General features: G+C 39.7%; 1 pseudogene; it reads right to left on the reverse strand.

Moving 5' to 3' along the window:
* Positions 1-3,731: 3,731 nt before the first annotated feature.
* Positions 3,732-8,134, reverse strand: LOC145490989 (ATP-binding cassette sub-family C member 4-like; annotated as a pseudogene).
* Positions 8,135-21,511: the final 13,377 nt, after the last annotated feature.

The following is a 21,511-nucleotide window of genomic DNA, read 5'->3' on the forward strand; positions in this document are numbered from 1 at the left end:
TTACTCATAGTCCTTCACAGTTTTTTGGCGAAAGATAAGAACCGTTTTTTCCATACCGCGAATCCTTATCGACTGTTTCGTAAACTCAGACACTCATTTTGCGAGCTTGAGCTACCTGTGCTGATAACTGATAGCTATTTCTAACGCACATTGTGCTTCGGTGTTCGACAAGAAAACATGTATTCACTTCACCCTTTGACTACCAAGCACGCATAGATGCTCTTTGTACCACTTGTGACGTCATCAATTTACATGTCACCAGATATTAAACAATTATTGGATGAGGTTTTTGTGATATCCAGAATAATAAAGGTCGAGGTAGGGGTTATCAGCCGAATTTATACATTGAACGAAAAAAAAATGGAAGTCATGTTTTTGCTTCTTCACTGACGGCAAGTAACACAAAACGCCATGACATTATTGCCCGTGACCTTGAGTGTCCTTAACATGATTGTTGTATAATCTGCAGCTATATGGCGTGAAAGGCGCTGATTTTGAATTCACTGTACGCTTTCGGCCAATCAGAAAAGAGTTAGTTCAATGTATAATAATCTTGATAAGCAGATAACAGAGTTAGGATAGATCAATTCGCACAACTGTCTGTTTTGGATATCGATTGCATGACGATGGAGCAAATTGAAAAAATCGTTATCAGTTTTTGGTGCAAAAATGGTGGTAAAAAGGCCCATTATACCTATAATTGATCGAGGTCTCGTTTCAAGGTTGTACCCATAATTAACAACCAACTTTTTAAGGCAGTCAGAAAGGATATGAAGAGCAAAAGGTAGCGAGAATAAAAGGGCCGAGAAAAAGGAAAGGAAAAGGGCAAGAAAAAAATTCGATCGGGCCAAAAAACCTACCCAATTTTGGCTTATACGCATGCGCCAAATTAAAATTTTGCACATTTTTGTACTTAATCTTCAGGAAAATCTACCTTTTGGGTAAAAAAATCGCTTTCTCAGCAGCATTAAGGCCCATTTGGCGTCGTGGCAGCGAAAAAAGGGATTTAACGGTTAAAAAACGGCATTTTTGTGAAAATTATGGTAGTCAAAGGGTTAACTCCCATCAACAGCTAGAGAAGGAAAATTGTTGATAAACACAGAAATTATTAATAATTAGTATCACCCAACTAGTGGACTAATGGGGAGAGTTAAGACAATATGGGAACCATGTATGTTCCGAGCAAGACCCTCTATCCCACTTTAAAAGGTTGCAAATGGGGATATTTGGTTTTTCACACAAAGAGACTGGAGCCAAGAGTGTTACCATGGAAACAGCATAGTAGCTGTCATTCTGTTTCTTTTGTGATGTAAATTTCTGGTGCCAAGTTTGAAGAACACTGCTCCAATATTTCTGGAGATATTCTTGATTCAGTATTTTATTGTTTAAGTGGAACTATTTATGACGTCATCACTATAAAAACAAAAACGTGAATATCTCTAAAACGAAAAAAAATATTCCAAAAAGAAAAACGCCATTCTTCTCTACTTTGTAAAGCCTTTCAAATAAGCAGCAATTATTGTTTACTCCATAAGCACTTTAAGACTCATCTTTGAATGGACAGAATGGTGCCAAGTGAACATCCTGATCGTTGATCTCCCAATGAGTAACCTTTCTGTGACAATAAGGTCCGTCTCAATTTCCGCAGCATTCGGTAGATCAAGGCAGAAACACCTAACGACGGCTTGTGCAACACCGATCCAAAATATGAACTGTGAATAAGAAACAATGGTAAAACAATGCGATTCATAACTCGGCTCCATGTTTCCCAGGCTCATATTTCACATCTTGCACGTCCAGGCTTGCATATCGATGCTTGCATGTCCATGAACCACTGTTCATGAAGGTAACTTTGTTGTGGGTGAGAAGTTGTTTGTGTGCTGTGAAAGAGGTAAATCGCGGGATCCCAAGTAGACAGGTGAAGAATCTGTTTCACACAAAAAGCATCTTTCTCCGTTTCTTTTCTGTGCATGTCAGGGTGCAGAATCTTCACCTTTCTGGGATAACGTTTTCAATGTTTCATAGCTTGTCTCCCAATCACTCTCTGGAAGGGGAAAGCTTCCTAAAATCTTCGTCCGCGAAGAAAAGCCGTAATTCGCTTCATTTAAGGGGTCATCTCTTTGGATGAAGTTTCCAGGAACGTAGCGGAGAATTCTGTTCAAATCTCGTCAAATAGTAGGTCTGAAGATGCCTTTGCCTCGAATACTAGCATCTTGGGTCTAGAATTACCCCAAGGGGTGCTAAATTTTGCAACGGATCTAGATTCTGGGTATAATGCCAGCTGGTGATACCCTTTTCTCAGGTCTGACTTTGTCCAGATGGTGCAGTCATGAAATTTGCGAATGAAGTCTTCCATTGCTGGTCAGTGGTGCCGGTGAAATTGGGCTTCGTTCCATGTACAATTTAACACTCGCTCTGATCATTTAAGGTTTCAATTGGTCTGATAGTATCCCTACAAACTTTAGTTTGGGATGCACCATTAATGGAGAACACCCTGTAACTGGTTCATCTTCTCGTACTTTTGAAAGATGCCTACCATTCTACCGAGGTCCAGCCACTTCTTTAATGGCTTTTGAATATAGTATGGTAGCTGTCTGGTTCTCTGTGCTATTGGTACTGCCTCAGGTATTATATGGAACTTCCCCAGGATCTCCTTGTTATTCTTCTTGTCTTCCATCTTTTCGTCTCTTGAAAACGTCTTCTTATTGTTTGACAGCGCAGGCGTGTCCTTCTCTAGATATTTCCAGGTTATTGGGTTCTGCCAAGTTGCTATCTTGTTGGATTCTCAACATTCCTAGCTCAGTCAAACTTTTCTGGCTTATCAGCTGAGGTGATTGCATTCTCCGAGATGTCTCACTACCAGTCACTGCCTCGACGTCTCCCTTCACATCCAATGCCCCATGCTGGAGAGTAGGTAGTTTGATCTTAATAATTTCTTTTCTCGCTTGTAGCCTGCCAACTAAACGTTCAGTTAAAATGCCGTACGTTCATGATGCTGACATCTGCACCTCTCTCAGCCACCATCAGCATATCCAAATCATTCAATTTCACCATCACAGTTCAGAGCATACCACTATTTTTACCAGGCTCTCTGACTTTTTAACTAGTGTCAGTTGTTCAGCCGCCAAGCTGAAAAATTGGATTCAGCATAATCGGTTTTCTTCTTGACACTTTTTCCTTCTACCTGGTTTCTGTCTTCTGGGCTTCTGCATAACATGGACACGAATACTCCCAGATTTGAACTCAGCGTAAAATGGTTCAACTTACGACATTTCTTCCCGTCACATGGACCCCTATTAATTCATAAAATTTACTTTTAAACTCCTCACCAGGTCGTTGTTTCTAACACAGTCCATCTCCTTCCAGACTGTACAAGAGAAACCGTTTCAGAGACGTTTTGGCCACTCTCTATGCCTTACCTTTGCATTGTTATGTTTTCTATCTGCATTTGCCTCGGCGAGAAAACTAGTCAAGTCACACGTCTTGTTAATAATGCCTTTTTCAATCTGATAAGCTTTTTGTTATCAATGAATAAGATGATATGTTCTTAAAGTCTCTAAATATATAACACTCAGTTCATATAATCTTAAAAGAATTACAAAATTAAACTGCGCACAATGGCCAGTTCCCTCTATGAGATGCCCCTGTAGGGAATCATGGTAGCTGTATTCGCGAAAACAAATATCCAGTTCAAGATGATGAACACAACTACCATGATAGAATTGGCCATTGGCACGCACGAACGACCACTTTTAGTATTGATACTTACCTTGCGCTATGAAGCACAAACAAATTACTGCAACAATTATTGACCAATGTACTCCGCTTCTAAAGTAGTTCCAGTAAAGCTATGATGAAATCACTCCAATGGAACGATCTTCTTGTGATATTTCCAGACCCTTTGCTTCCTTGGGCAGTGGTACCATTGTTTCAAAGTCATCACCACCTTCGTATTTCTGTTCAATCTTCCGAGCAAAGCTCTTATTTAGCTCTCCATCGTTCCCAACTGTCTGGTAGAGCGGGTCAACAGTTGTGGTTATAATACCTTTTTCTTGTATTTCAGTGAAACTTCCCTTTTCCAACACGTAGCCTTTGTACCACACAATCACTTGATCAGCTTCTTTCATGATGCTGTTCATGATGTGATGTCAACACTCGCATTTTATCGCCCAGTAGATCGTTGATACATGTTTTAAAGATATGTTGGCCAACTTTTAAGTCCACAGCACTCAGAGGATCATCTAGCCAGTAAAGGTCTGCATCAGCGTAAACTGCGCGTGCTAAACTAACTCTCGCCTTCTGACCTCCACCCAGAACTTCACCGCGCTCTCCAAGAACTGTTTGGTCATAGTCAGGAAACCGCTGGATGTCGTCTGTGAGGGCACACGCCTCGATTACTCTTGCGTACTTTGTTTCATCGTATGGTTGACCAAACAAAATGTTTTCTCTTATGGTTCCACAGAATATCCAAGCTGTTTGCGGAACGTAAACAAGAGTCCCATTGAAGGTCATTGTTCCACAAATCTCAGAGATCTCTCCAGCGATCGCTGAGAGAAGAGTAGATTTTCCACTGCCCACTGGCCCAGTGATGACTGTTAGACTTTGTGACGTTGTGGAAAATTGGATATCCTGTAAAATAAATTCATTTTGTCGCTCAATTTGTCTGTACGTTAATTTCGACACACATAAAGTGCTGGGTTTATCCTGATTGTTTAATTGATCAAAATTTGATACTTCTCCCGATTTGTTTTGTGGATCTGGGAGACCGTTCGTAACTCTGGTTGAACTGCTCTCTGTGTTACTGATATCCTCTTTAGACTGGCCACGTAAGATGGCGGGAAGGTTTTCTAAAAGAAGAAAATCTTCTATTCTTCTTGGCGATGCATAGGCTTCATATGTTTGTAGTAAAGGAGTGGAAACGAAAATATTTGCGATATCCATAAAGCCTAGCAGCATAAAGACATTAACAGGTGTGATGGGTTGACCAGTTAGTACAAGAGTAATGACAGACAACAGGGTCGCCATTGATACCGAACTGTCCCGCAAGGCAAGAACACCTGACAAAATGGCACTTTTCTTACGGACGATGTTCATTTCATTTCTGAAAACAGAAAAAAGAAAGAACCAAGAATCGTTAGGACATTTCAGTTAATTACCGACGCTATAAGCGACAAATGTTATTATTGATGACAAGAGTGTTGCTTTTGTAACCTGGCCGTACACTATACCATAGCAAGAGAAGATCATCGTCTCCTGACCATAGTTGGGCTACAAAGGTATGCGCGGCCCCAAAGGGAAGGGTTTTCAGCCGTTTTGGTCATAACTAGGGTATAGTTTTTGCACTCTAGTCTTGAACTGGGTATGTTTCTTAGAAGATGTTACTTTTTCAGGTCATTAATAGGGTAGGGAAAATCGCAGATTTTGGTCATAAATAGGCTAAGGGTTTTGGGAAGTGGGCCGCACACCCCACTCAAGTTTTCTGGAAGTACTCCCGAGGCCAAGTCATAAGTACCAGCTATGATCACCTAGCTAGCCACCTAATTACTTTGAAGAGGATAAATAACAACCTTTTCCTCGACATAAAGGATGTTGTTCTGTAATCTCAGTTGTTAGATAAATTCAGCGATTTCTTTAGCCCATGTCTCAACTACCAGTTAACTTGGTAGATCTTAACTGACAATTAACTCTTGCCCAATTCTCAGCTATCAAACATTACGAGTCAACAATTAACACTACATCTCGTTTAGGGCTACCTTCGTGTGTGTCGAATTTTTTTTCTGTATTCGTCTTCCCACGCACGCGTTTTGATGGCACGAATCCCAGAAACCACCTGGTTCATCAAGGAGATGCGCCGGTCGGTCACCGCTGCTGTGCGCAAGCGCAGTGCAGCACTAATATAGGAGAACCCAGCGAGGTATAGCACAAGAAAACACAGGAAAAAGACTCCCATAAGAGATTGCCAGCCAATCAAATACACGAGTAATACTGCTGACGCCACCAAAAGAAAGCACGAAGAAACCGTCACAGAAAGCGCAATGACTGTGTCTTCCTCTATTCGCTGAACATCATTTGATATAAGGTCGATCACGTGGCCTGTTGTAAACTTTAACAATGCATCCTTGCTGAGAAGTAGCGTCTGCGAATCAAGAAATGTAGGATTTTAGTGCGGTTTATTTACGAAATAATGATTAAGATGACTGCTATCATATGCTTGAAATCAAAGTGCAACAATCTGAGATAGAACAGAATGCAATTCACACCATGCATACAGAGGCTGTACCCGCAGCACGAGCTTAGGTATAAGGGCTATATAGGGGGATGAACTCTCTTCCCGTTCATCTTCTCTTGATCTGGGTAAAAGTCAACCGTGACCGTCTACCTAGCTATAACCTGGGAGTACTTTCCTATAAAGACATGTGCCACCCCAAAAGTTATGGTGTTTGGAGAGAAAATGGGTCATGGATTTTGTTTTGTTGGTCTGAAAATGAGCATGGGTATAAAGGGAAAGCGTACTATACTAAACATATCAGATAAAAAATGGCAAACTAAGTAACTATAAGATTTAACTCGGGGCGATACGCAATCGGCCAGTTCTAAAAACAGTGAATTTTAGGGCTCACGCCTATAGTTGGATAAGAATAATGGTCTAATTAAAAGCACGGCCGTAGCTAGGAAAAAATTATGACTGAGGCAATGTCCATGGTTAAATTCTCTCCCTAGGTATTTAGAGTGTTTATGATGACTAAGAGCAAGAAAAACGAACACAAATCACTGAGGCAAGTGCCTCGGTTTGTCTGTTACTAGCTGCGGTCTTGAAAATAGGGTCAGGATTTGGAGAATGGGAGACACATCCGCCGCAAAACGTTCTTGCATTTGGTGTAAGTTAAGCTTATTCCACGTGACTAACAACGATAGAGGTTTAATTTGATTATTTTACTGTCAAGCGTCATAAGAGAATATTAAACGTCAAGAAACCAATGGTTATAAACCATCAAAATTTCATCACTTGCAATTCCACCACCTGAAGGTCGGCATACACGAGGGGACTGGTCCCTGCGACTAGCCCCTGCAACAAGTCGCGGGGACAAGTCCCATCGTGTCAACTGGCCATTTTTGCTTCAAAATCTAGTCGCAGGGACCAACTTTGGTCCCTACGACTAGTCCCACGAATTCAAACCAGTTTGAATTTTTGGGATAAGTCCCTGCGACTTGTTCCTCAGAACCGGCTTCGTGTGAACTGTACGTAGGACAAGTCCTTGCGACCCTTCGTGTAAACTCTTCAGGGGACTAGCTAGTTGCAGGGACGAATCGCAGGGACTATTCCCCTCGTGCGTGCTGACCTTAAACCTCTTCTAGGTAAAGGCGACGATATACATGCCACAAGAAAACGGGATCTTCTGCGTGGCTATTCTTACTTAGTCTTACTGCTGCAAATCTATTGCCTATTACAAAACCAGCTAGGTAAAGGTAACTATGCCTCAAGGAGACGGGATTTTGTGTGTGGCTATTCATACCTATAATCAGGAGTTCGTAACCGTGCTTCACCGCGAACGAAAAGAACGCATGATCGCAGATTAAGCTAGTCTAACCTATTCGTGCTTACCTTACGGTAAACTAGACCTTTTAAGGCACAACTCATCCTGGTACCCAACAGCTCACATCTGTAGTCATGATGGTGCATACTAACAGCTACGATGAAAGAATTTATACACAAAGCAAATGCGTAACCGTAGAGAAGATTATCTTTCTGTGGCTCAGCTGACATCAGTATGGAAATGAGATATCCCAGTAACAATGGTTGAAGAAGGCGAGAAAATGAATACAAAGCATTCGTGAATACAATAATCATGGCATCTTTGACCGAAGGAAACTTTATGACGCTTTTCCAAAGTTTAGGCCTGTTGTCATTTCTGCTGCACTTTATTTTTTCTTTGTTCCACTTATCTTGAAGCTGATCGGTCAGAAAAGAGGCAAAGTTCTCTTTTTGAAGCGGTAAAAAACCATTCTCATCTAATGGTCGTTCACTGCCTATCTTGAAGATATTATTCATCCATCGAAAGAAAAGAAGAGACACGAAGCTGACTATTTCTTTATCTTCATTCGTGGAGATCTTCTTGTATCCATTCTTTCCCATGACTGTTAATCTGAAAACTAATAAAGATCGACATTTATAGCTCAAAATTCGTTTGACAACAAGATGAAGGTCTTTTGGAAGTTCGCTGACTCAAAGCCCTCAAATTACAATAAAAAAAACCCGCGTGTAAGAACCTAGTCGTTTAAGAACCGACTGGCAGAAATTTGCCATTTTAAGAGCATAAAATTACAAGAACCTGTTTAGCCAAGCAAGAGCAAGTAGGTTCTTACGTGTTGGTTACAGCTATTAATTATGATAAACATCTTAACAAAGGAGTGGGACTTAAAGAGTACAACTTTATATTACACGTGAATACATAATAATACAGTTGTGAATAAATACTGTATACTTAAAGACCAAACCTAAGCGGTTTATTTAGTTTTCTGGTAATCAACAACTACATCTCCTTCATAGAAATTAAGAATCTAATAATATTAAGAACCTAGTTAGCCTAAATTGCTAATAACTGCCCCAAAATACGAGAACCTGTTCTGCCAGACTTCAAAACATGTTGGCTATGAAGGTAGATCTTGGAAAAAATGTTCGACTCGTCGTTTCTATGAAGGTAGATCTTGGACAAAATATTCGACTCGTCGTTTCGTTATGGCGTTTCATCGTTTCCGCACACCGATTCCTTCTAGTCGACTCGTTGTTTAGCCTGTGACACAGCCGCCTCTCCCCAGAAAAAATATCGGAGAGAGACGTCTGTGTCTTACCGTTGATAATCGTGTCCGAGGTCGCGTGACTTTTCCAGGAATGTGTGGAAAATGATATGATTGGCTCTTACATTATCACGCGAATGGCATGTTTCTGATTGGTTATAATTTTCGCGGGTTTTCCACGTACGGTGTGTGGTGAGACAACGTGAATCATTTCGACAAAAACATGACATGAGTTCGTGCGTCCTTTGATTATTTTTCCGGGGAGAGGCGGCTGTGACACAGGCTACTCGTTGTTTTCCGAGTTCGACTCGGCGAATTGCCAGTTCGACTCGCCGTTTTCAGAAGTCGACTCATCGCTTCGTGAGTTCGTCTCGTCATCTTCTCAGTTCGATTCGTCGGCTGGCCTCTTCGACTCATCGTTTTACGAGTTCGACTCATCACTGACCACAAAGGTTCGTCGTCGTTTGTCGTCTTGCCGTTTCGTCGTTTCGTCATATCGTTTCATCTTTTCGACTCGTCCACTCAGAGAGGCTATAATTCGATGTACATTACACGAAGAGTTACTTGATTCCATGCACTTATATATGAAGAATATATAAGGTATTTATCCATAATTTGCTCGTCTTAGCGAATGATCGTTTTTATGAAAGCGGAGATGGGACTGGATATCTAGTAACACACCTTGTTCTTGGTGGTCATGACAACTCATTACAAAGCTAGATCGTGCTGCAAAATAATAGACTGCAAGTAGTCTCTTTCTTTTCTCAGCGTTTCTTCGAGTGATCGAGCGGCAAGCGGCAAGCAGCAAGCGGCAAGCGGCTTGCGGCGAAGCCGCGAGCCGGGAGGATTTCATGAACTTGTAGTCTAGCAGAACAAATATTGCTTGACTTTTCTGTGTGTCAATCAATCAGTCAATCAATCAGTCAGTCAGTCAATCAATCAATTAATCAATCAATCAATCAAACAAGTTTAAATTTTTTTAAAAATGAATGCATGGGAGCGGACTAAAGAAACCTTCACGGTCTTATAAATATGTCCTCCCCCTTTAAATGACCTTAATTACAAATATCAAATAAGGGCCTGTTTACAAGGAGAGAGGGTTATCCTAGCAAGCAGATTACCCTAGCACTTACACATTTCCCTTTTTTTTTCTTTGTCGTGTGTACAAGGCAGCCTGGGTTACCCGGGCAGGCGGTTACCCTGGCAGGCGGGTTAACTTTTTGCCATGTAACCACTGCAGGTAGGTTAACCCGCCTACCCGGGTTAACTTTCTACTCTTTTCCAGACCCTTCTCAGTGTAACCGCGCATGAAGTTGTCCCGGGTTGTAGGGTTACCCTGCCTGTGAAATTTTGCTTGTAAAACGGGCTATCTTTTGCCATCCAGTTAGGGCTAACCCGCTTGCTAGGGTAACCCTCCCTCCTTGTAAAAAGACCCTAAATTTGGTATCAGGGATGAGCAAGTAATGACAGCTGTGTATTACATTAGCACTAATTAAGTTGCAATAAGCAAAAATTATTCTGATGGTAAAAACTGTTTAATCTGTTTTTTAAATATATTTATTGAGAGAGACTGTTTTATTTCATGTGGAATAGTGTTCCATTTATCAATTACTTTATTTCTTGTTGAGTAAACACCCAAATTTGTCCTATTACACTTCTTGGGTAAATTATTAGACTTCCTTGTACAATGGTTATGAATTTGAGTATTTTCTATACAGATATCATTGAAATACACTGGGAGTGATTTTGACCTAAGATTGAGACAGAAAGTGCTAACAAGAAAATCGCTAATTTGTTTAACGTCTAATAAATTCAGTTTTTGAAAAAAGTGTACAAAAGGGAGCTTTACATGACGAAAATGGCAAAGATTATTGGACAATGCATCATTGACTATCAACGCCACTTTTAAAACGCAATTCTCTAACCGATGCAGAATTGGAGAACGTTAATAAAAAAAAATAACAGTTACGTCAGTACGATTCTTCCATTGTCAGATTTTGGGATTCCAATGCTTGCATAACATTCATGTGAATACTGGTGATTATATATTGGTTTGGCAAAATTTATACGTGAGGCTGAATGGCAGCCCCTATGAAGTGGCCACTTGGCATTTACCCAATGATGGCTGTTTATTAGTGGTTCCACATATTTCCTTTCTGCTATAGGAATGGTTTACTTTACCCTACTAAACCTGGGCATGGTAATTCACACTGTGAAACATAACATCACATTTCTTTCATTGAAAATATGCAACTTGTCAACATTCATATCAAGCAACATGCAGAAAGTTTCTATGGACTAACAACCCACAGGCCATAGGTTTGACTCCCAATAACTATGGAAGAAACTCAGATATCATTTCTGAGTACTGGTACACCAATATTTCATTTACGTAAGTCATATGCCTGTGGCACGAGCTGAGAAAACATTAAGATAGAATTTTAAAAAAAATTAGCAACATCAAAGGTTGAAAACAAATGGTGAACTTCATACGAAACAGTTGAAAGTACTGGTGAAATGAAACTGATGATGAAATTTTATCCACAGGAGTTAGCACAGTCTCTCTGAACTTTGAAATTCATTTTCTCTCGTTCCCATGGGAAATTGCTCTCGGTGTTATTTCAGGCCACTATTTATATCTTAAGTTTACAGAAAATGTAAAAAAGGACATTGAACTAAATACTTAAAATTATTCTGGTACCAGATTTTTGTCTACTAAAATCTGAAATTGCTCCATTTTTCAGTGATCGAATTAATTATTTTATCTCTAATATTTATACTAAAACACACATGATAAAACCTTGGATAACAAATAACACCTGGTCAATTTAAATCATGCCTTAGCTTTTTGTAAGCTCTAGGAAATAGCAATCAGCGTCTTCTATAAAATTTTGCCAAACCTCTTATATTCACTGGTGTGCACATGAATCGAATGTAACGCAAACATTGCATTGGAATACGTATTTACATATCATCACCTAATTCTGCGTCGGTTAGAGAACTGTATTTTTCAAGGTGGAGTTGATATTCACTGATAGGTCGTCGGATCGATATTCGTTTGCTATACAAACACGGAAAAGTCGAGCAATATTTGCTCTGCAGTACGATTATTCTAGGAATATTTGCATTGAGTTGTCATCACCACCACCAACACGGGGTGTTACTAACTAGTTACTAGATATCCAGTCCCATTTCCGCTTTCATGAAAACGATCATTCACGCAATTCACGACGAATTCTGTGCTGAAGCGTAGGTAGCTCTCCAAAGACTCCATTTAAGGTAATTCCCCGGAAATAAAACTGTCAATAGATTTTTGTTCAAACTTTGTGTCCACTGAATATTTATCATATGAGAACTTAAATTATAAAATAAAAAGGGGGGGTGCCCATGCTCGTTAAGGAGTAGTGAGGCATTGAAAATGTCCCAATTTGGCATTATTTAATGCTTATTACCAGAACGCATTCCAAGTTATTGTAAAATCTTTGTGAGCCCAGACTCATGAAAACACGCCTCAGCCTCAATACTTGTGTGGGACACAAATAAACTTAAGTTTGATTTTGACAGACAGTTGAATCGTTGTTAAAATTTTGAAACCAAATTGCTTGCCACTGCTATCAAACTGCAAAATAGAAAAGACTGCAATGCAGCAACTATTTTCCTTATTTCTTCAATTTTCAGCAACAGAAATCATGTCAATCTTTTCTCACGAAAGGGTAATGATTAGTTGATTAAAATGACTGGAAAACAAATTGGGGTGCCCGAGCTCGTTAGTGAGCTATAGCCATTTTTCAACTGACAGAACTCAATATCAAGACAAATCCGCCATGTTTTCAATGTGCGCGTGCACGAGCGCGCGCTAGTGACGCCATAAATTATGCGCAGTAAGGATGTGCAATGCAAATGTGAGGAATCACCTTAACAAATGGTAAACGCCATAGCTTGCACTATTGAGTTATGGATGCACGCGGGAGGTTGCTAAGCACGAAAGAGGCGTAAGAGTCGCACGAGGCGATAGCCTCGTGCGACTCTAGCTTCTTGAGTGCTTAGCAAACCTCCCAAGTGCATCCATAACTCAATAGTGCACGCTATGGCGTTTACCATTTGTTTTATAACATAACATTGAGACATTGGAACAACAGAAGTCCTTTTATTGAGCTACATCATAAAAAAATGTTCGTGTAGTCTTACATGACAAGGGAAAACAAGCGCGCGAAAATTCATTCATGACAACCGACTGCACACCAGTAACTCGATAAAGTTTCATCTTCAGACAACCGTGAAGACAGTTTCGTATTTCTGGCAGAAGGTCGTCGGCCATTACTTTGGAAACGATGTCTGTCAAAAGATTTGCTTTGTAAACATTAGCACACACGTCAGCAGCGTACACCCATGGGCAAATAGTAGACGCTAAATTAACCAATCAGAGCGCGCGTTTTGCATTAGTTATGTTATAATTAAAGTTAGCGAAGAGCAACTTCTGGATAAATACTTCGTGTATAAGCGCTTGGAATCAAGTAACACTTCATGTAATGTACATCGAATTATAGCCTCTCTGAGTGGACGAGTCGAAACGATGAAACGACATAACGGAACGATGAAACGCCATGACGAAACGACGAAACGGCAAAACGACAAACGACGACGAACCAATGTGGTCAGTGATGAGTCGAAATCGTAAAACAATGAGTCGAAGAGGCCAGCCGACGAATCGAACTGACAAGATGACGAGACGAACTCACGAGACGATGAGTCGAATTCTGAACTGAAAACGGCGAGTCGAACTGGCAATTCGCCGAATCGAACTCGGAAAACAACGAATTGATTAGAAGGATCGGTGTGCGGAAACGATGAAATCTAAATTGATACTCGGTCAACACTTGATCGACATCTCAGTCAACAGGCAGTGGAGAGTCGACTAATTTTCGCAGACATGTCATCGAGTATCGATCAATACATATGAGTTGGTTGACACTGCCAACTATCGACCGACTGTCAATCGAGTGTTGATCGAGATGCCGATCTAGTGTTGACTGAGTTTTGATCTTGATGCATGTTGATCGAGTGTCGATGGAGAGTCCCTTGAGGGTCGATCGAGATTATCGATCGACACTTGACTGCAGATGCCTTTAGTACATTTAGTGATCTGCCTTTAGTGATCTGGTGGACAAATAAATGAGCGAAGATATTGAAATCAGCCACGATTAAAGCACAGTTTCCCCCTTATGAACTTCAGAATAATAATAATAATAATAATAATAATAATAATAACAATAATAATAACTTTATTTGAGTGTCTAGTCTTCTAGCTAGCCTTAAGCTTACTAATCGGGAACACTGTTAACGTGGTCTATTGCTGAATGTCATTGCACTGATGGCTATTATCACACAAAAAAAGTCGGAAGCCATGATTATTGCGTCCCACAAAGCACTCAAAACCACCAGGGACATAGACATATTTTACGATTCAACATTAAAACAGCAAAGACATTTTACGTATCTTGGCGTAGTAGTAGACGAATCATTATCATGGAACAATCACATGTCATAGTATGTTGCCTCGAGAGTTTATCCTAAACTGAAACTTTTAAATAGAATTTCACCTTTCATTAGCCCTGCTATTTTATTGAAGATCTATAAAGTAACACTATTTTAGACTATGGCTGCACCGTATGGGGTTTTTGCAGCAAGAAGAACTCCGATTTTCTGGAAAGGTCGCAAAACAAAGCAATGCGAATAATTTTAAGAAAAAATCACATAACGTGCACACAGTCAATGAGGGAGAGACTTCGTCTGTTAACTTTACCTAACAGGCGCCGTTATGTACGTCTGCAATTAGTATATAAAATTGTAAATGATTATCACTGTCTCGGGCAACTTCAAGGGTATTTTGTACTGAGATCAGACGGTAGGGAACTTCATCTCCCAAGATACAAAACAGCTATGGGGCAGTCAACCTTCGAGTATGCTACGTATGCGTGAATTAAAGAGTTAAAAGAAATTAGTTATAGTATTATTTGTCCGTGTTTTCATATGAAGGTCACAGTAAACATTAGGTGATGAAATTTTGGATCATCTTGGTTTCGTTCGCAGAAGTGACACGTCCGAAGCAGAGAAATTCCCAACGGAAATGGAACATTTGGAGCACCAGTTAAACCCTGTTTCGGGTCAATTGCCAAAATACTAGAGTCAGCCTTTTGGCTTCGAGCATTATGCTTTTGGGTTTGTTAACAAGTGAAATCGAATTTCCGACTATGTGGAAGACTAAGTTCGAATTCTCGTGATGTAAGAATGTAATGCAAAAATCCCGGGTATTTTCCTCGGAAATATGGACAAATAGTGTTTCTTTGCCGATTGACACTATTGCATCACGTGATCAATTTAAACCAATGAGAATCAGAGAAAATATAGTGGTGAACTATAAGCTGCGATAGTAAACCTGGTCGAATTGAGGGCTCTTGTCTGAAACAGGTTTTACTGTAGTAATTCTGGGTAGCCTTGACGGGTGGTTTGGATGTTTTGCTTAGAACAAGTTCAAACATTTAAAGAAACCAATATTTATATATCTGCTATTTATTTGGGTCCATCTTTGAGATGATTCTGGCAAATTGGTCAACGGGTTTAAAATATATTCAAACAATAAATAAATTGGAAATTAGCTAGGATTGTTATCAAAATGATAGACTCACATTAATAAATTTTGCAGCTTGAGCCATTTCGCTCAAGACACTTCCTTCCCTATTAACTAGTAAATCAAATTTGTCAGACTTTTTAAGCTTTCCATCTTTCAAAACCAAAATCATGTCGCAATCTCCGATGTTCAAACGATGAGCTATAGTGATGACTGTGGAGTCCTTTAGTTTCGCACACACTACGTTCTAAATTGTCTGTTCTATTTCTGGGTCGACATGTAAAATAGGCTCATCCAAGATGACGATCTTGTTTTGCTGTAACAGCACACGAGCCAAACAAATTAACTGTCGTTCTCCTACACTGACATTTACTCCATGTTCTAACAGCTCGTGATCTAACTGTCCCTCTAGACTCTCTACCAACACTTTCAGTTGCACATCCTCTAAAGTTCGCCACAAATCTGCGTCTTGCAACTGTTCCAGGAGATCGAGATTTTTTCTCAGCAATCCACTAAACAAGACAGGGCTTTGGCCAAGAACGGGTTAACATCGTCGAGAGGTTAAGAGATCGCTATGTCACCTATAAATAGCTGCCTTTGCATTACACGTAGCTCTTTGGTATTGCACGTTATAATATTCTGTTTCTGCACAGTTCTATCCTCCACCTCTGTAGCACTTGCCCTTCTCTCCATCTTCACGATACTGAAAGGGTTGTGAAAACAAGCTCAAGGATAAAAGAATTATTGACCCTGGTTATCAGATCGAGTCATTCAGAAAATTATCAAATTTTAATAAGCATGAGAAGACAAGGAGCCATCTTAAATTTTCAAAACTTAAGGTGGCTCTGAAACCTATGTACAGATCTTTTAAAAAATGTGATTAGGTATAGGGTAGAGGTAAATCATTAACATGTATAAGTACCTATGGAAATTAGGTACAGGGCAGTTTGCGTGTTATTTCTTGTTAAGCTAGGATGGGCAAAGAAAAAGAGTATGAACGCAACGTGTTGCGCGCGTTTGGCCACCCAGTTGCGAAATGTTGCGCAGTTTTGACGTTCTTTGTGTGCTCTTTTTCGGCGTAATAAAAGATCTGCCTGTTTCACCGACATTACTCCACGAACAATTGGCGCAAGGAATTTTGTAGACAAATTCAGGTTCTGAGTGTTGAAACAGCAATTACAGAACATTCAGTCACATTACGCTTGACACCAGTCAACGGCAGTGCCGTTCTCTGTAAGAATTACAACCCTAAACAGACGAATTTAGTGGGGTCTGACGTTTGAAAACGTCCACCAATTGAGAGACGTTTTTTTGCTTATCGGTGAAGGTTGCTATTGATCGAGTCCCTTATTATCCCTTATCGTTTGACATGACCTTTAGTGCGAGAAATCTTCAAATGAAGGCATAATCGTTTACACGACATTGCACTCGTTACTGTAAATTTCTACTTACGCTCACTTTCAGATAATGGAAGGCGTTGAAACCTTCATGTTAACTTTGGATTAGATATCGGGGCACGAATCATGTACGTTGTAAGTATTTAGTAACTTATGTTGTTGACGTGTCAAACTTTAGGATAACTGTTAGCAGGTTTTTAAATGGGAGAGTTCAGAGACCCAAACCAGCCGATTTAATTATTTAAGACGCTTTTCACCAGTAAAAATATAATTTTCGATTTTTTTTTTCTGGATTTCCGGATGTCTGCACTTGCTTGCGAGAGTATATGGTCGCTTCACTCTCAAATACGAACAGTTCGATCCCGAGGCCATAAAATGTGAAGACTGGAGTAGCAATAGTCCCTCTCTTTCCATTAATTTAGTCTAGTGAGCGGTTGTTTATATGCATAGGCAAAATTGTTGAGAGGAATAATTTTATACCGTTAGGGAATTCGCGAGACCAATCGTTTGGAAAGGACAAGAATTGCGTATAAAACAGTGACATAGCTCTTCGAACCCTTGGCGACAGCCGCTTTTCAAAATCAGTTACTGACCGCCACCAAGTATGAATATACCTTGCATAGTATATTTTGTAATGAATTTTACTCTCTTAAAAGACCTCTTGCAATAGATACTGATATGTATCTACGATTTCGCGTCTTAGAGTATTGCGCGAATCCGTTAATATGGTCAGGTATGGTCAGCTCTTGAAGACCTGTTGTTATAACTCAGCTCACTCAGGATTCAATTAGTGATATCACATGCTGAGTTTGCTTCCAAATAACAGGTGAGCGTACCTTTTCGTAGTGATCGTTTTGTCTCTTCGTAAACCAAGTAATAGGATTTCTAGAATTGACATCTCTTTGCTTGTAGACTGGCTTTCTGTGTGTCAAAATACATTATAACTGATGTGGTTTAAATGCTTGAATTTCGTGAATCAAACAGAAACAGGTTTAAATGAAAAAATATTCTCTGGCACTGTCTTGTTTCTAGGGAACGGAGGACATTAATATTTTCTGCAAACAAAATCGAAAAAAAAAAATTAACCAACCAGGGAGCTTAGAATTAATTACGTAAGCCAATTAAATAGCATCGCTACTGCACATACGTTGCCACGAAATGCTATTTCAGCCGTCTAACAACTTGGTGGGTTTAAGGTTACAGTATACCTTCAGGGGTGCCTCGCGTGCAAGCGATGTAGCGCGTGCAGTTTAAGCTGTAGATACCTAAACCACTATATCAAATTAAAGCTTATAGAGCTGGCTATCATACTATAGGTTCCAGGTATAACTAATCGATGATCAATGACATCAATTGGTAATCAATGAGTAATCGATGAGTAATCAGTTGATTAGTCATTGATTATTGGCGATGATCAATGAGTAATCGATGAGTAATCGAAGCCCAAAAATTTTGGGGCATATCGATTACTCATCGATGACATCGATTACTCATTGATGTAACTGATTACTCATCGATGACCCATCGATTACTCATCGACTATTATACTTCGCACGAATGACACTTTTCTTGCTTTCTTGTACCATTTTTTTTTTCGTTTGTGATTCTTTTATCTGTGTTAGACGCATTTTTCCTTGTATCTGAAGTTCCTGTTGACGATGTCGAGACGCAAAGTGCTAACCACAAATACAGATGATTCTCAATTGTGCAATATTTCACTTTACCCAACTCTTAATTCAATAACAAAACAACTGAACAGTAACCAACTAGTCTGAAAATGAAACTACCAGGTACGCTGACAAGAATCGACTACGTGGTTATCGATTTTTTTTTTTTTTTGTGGGTGTTTGTCAGCAAAGTAAAACTGCTTCGGCTTAGGGAAACATCCGTCATAAGCGGTTACATAACCAGCTTGAGTATTGAATATTTGTACAAGTTCCGATTTTTTAGCCTTTGAGCTAAACACGATTCCTTTATCTCTTAAGAGTTGTTTTAGAACCGCTATTGTCATATTTTCAGCAGGTCCCTGTTTCATACGTTCTATTTTTTCATTCTTTTCTTTCTCTTGGGCTTCGTTCAATTTCTTTTGTTGCATCTCCAGTCTCTACCGGTGGCCCTCGATTTCTGAAAGAATTTTGTCATCGAGTGAAAGAAGGCCTTCAGAAGATGGAGTTGCTGGAATCTTTTGGACGAACTGAAAAGAGTTCAGGACGATGTATTTTCGTGAACGGAACATCTTGTTTGAAATCTTTGTAGAATTTTCACAGTCCAAGCTACAAACAAAAGAATTAACCACTAGTCTAATATGGTCCGTTTTCGATATTTTCCAATCAAATAATGGATGGGCATTTTTTTCCTCTTGTGGGAATGGTTGTCATTCTTTTAATCTGCCCAACAAGAAAGTCGATCATGTTTGTTCCACAAGCAGACTACTTCTTTGTGCCTTAGGTTTGCGGAATCAGTGTTCTCCCCACTTGAGAGAAACACCTCGTACCGTTTATCGTAAGCAACAAAAAAACGATTTTGGCGTCCGGTTGAAGGCATATAAAGCCTCCCTTACTGCCCGGCTAGAAATTCGGAAATATGGTAGATTTGTCTCTTGTGGCACACATATGAATGAGGATTTCTTTGAAGGTGTTTTGAGCCAGCATTAGCATCCGTCTCTTTCAAGTTTCTCTTTCCAAATACCATTTCGGGAGAGTCGTCGCTGAGAATGTGGACATTATTTGTGCTCTTGTGCGGAAATTGCGATTCTGTGGACTTTGAAGAGTTTGGCTCTTGGGGAGAAATGAAGTTCTCTTGTTGTCGGGATTCAGAACATACTGAAGTTACCTGGCTAGTAGAGGCAGCAATGCCGATGAGGTCGTTTCTCGTGGCTTGTTCCCTATCATTTAATAAAACAGTTGCCAAAGTATCTTCTGCTGACAGACTCTCGATCTCATCTTGATCAAGAATTTTGTTTTCATTAGGGCCATCGCCAGAAGACAACAACTCTGTCTCATCGTTAACAATTTCAAAGTTTCCGTTAAACTCCTGATTATTCTTCTAAAATATTTTCTTGGAGGAAACCGCGGTCCATGCCGAGCACTTTAATTGTTTCCAGTGCCTTGGCCTCAGCTGTTTTCATTGAACGTGTGATAGTGTCTTCAACGTCATTAGGCCAATGCGAAAACATATAGTTTGATTCTAACTGATCTTCCGCTCCCTTAGACCTTTTTGGAAGTGTTATCGCTGTCTGGTTTTGTTCAGACAAAGAATGTTTTTCAGATAGCTTTCGTAGCCTGCCACATATGTCAATCATTTCAATAAGTGCTACATTTGTTTTCGTTTTTTGAAAAAATCGTATTTTCGCAAACAGTTTTTCGCATTGATCGCTGCCAAATAGCCAGGGCGCAAATGGAGCTTCAGGATAGTACTTAGCAAAAACCTTTGAAAGCGAGTATAAGTGAATGACCAGAAATTATCATATCTCTATATGTTTGATCGCTGATAAAGTTACTGTTGACGTCGTATTTTTCAATTTTTAACCATTTCCTCCACAGCCTAAGGAAAACCACCGGCATCTACGCTTCTTCAATCCTTTCGGCTATTGTCAAGTTGTTGCATGCGTAAGCATTGCGCATTTTCTGTCCAATTTTTAAATATACCCTAGTTGCAACTGTTTCGTTGTCGTCACAATTCAAAAGACACGATCTCACACGAGGATGAAGAAGCCTTAAGGCCGCATCAACGTTCTGCTTATCCTTCACCCAAACGTCTGTTTGCCATAGTCCCGTCGCCAAACGATAATTTTGAAACACTTGAATTATGTGCTCCAACTTAGCACAATTTTGCCCCATAACTAAAAGTCACGTGGTCGGCGTCCACGACATTTTAAGACGAGCAGCAATGGGAGAAAGAACTGCTCCTAATTTTTTTAATCGCATATTATATTTTAAAATTAATAATTATTCTAAAAAATGATAAATTAATCATTAATTATCAATAGTCAATTAATTTCATATTATTTTTAATAGAAAATTAATAATTAAATATTAAAAATAATAATTTAATTATTAATTTCCAAAAGTTAATTAATTATTTATTATAAATTATTTTAATTAATAATTTTTAAATTTAAAATAATAAATTAATTGTTTTTACTAAATGAGTCTCGATTTCGGAGAAACGAGACTCGGTTCCGCTCACTGAAACGAGTCTCGATCGTATTGGTATCCCATCGAGTCTCGTATCGGTTCTAAATCGAGTCTCGTTTCTAAATCGAGTTGTTTCCCAGAAACCTTGAGAGATCCCGACCGTGCGGGGTTTCGAAAACTCTGATCCTTGAAAAACTCAGTGTCCCGAAGGTCGGAGATTTTCAAGGGTCTGAGTTTTCGATACATTCGACGTTCTGAGTTTTTAGTGTTTGAATTTTCGAGACACCCGACTTTCTGAGTTTTTCAAGGGTCTGAGTTTTCGAGACATCCGACGGTCTGAGCTTTTCGTGGGTCTGAGGTCTGAGTTTTCGAGACACCCACAAAGTATATCGTAAATGTTCGTGAATGATCGAATAAACAGATTCACGAAGCACGCTCACAACACAATGAACAGCATCCGCACTAGTGACCTTTGAATCGATCCTGAAGCAATTTTTGAAGAATAGCTTTGGCCAGCGTCGAGAATTTGCAGAAAAATCCAGAAATCAGGAGCT

Source organism: Orbicella franksi, chromosome 6 (genome assembly GCF_964199315.1).
Source record: "Orbicella franksi chromosome 6, jaOrbFran1.1, whole genome shotgun sequence".
Classification (NCBI taxonomy): domain Eukaryota; kingdom Metazoa; phylum Cnidaria; class Anthozoa; order Scleractinia; family Merulinidae; genus Orbicella; species Orbicella franksi.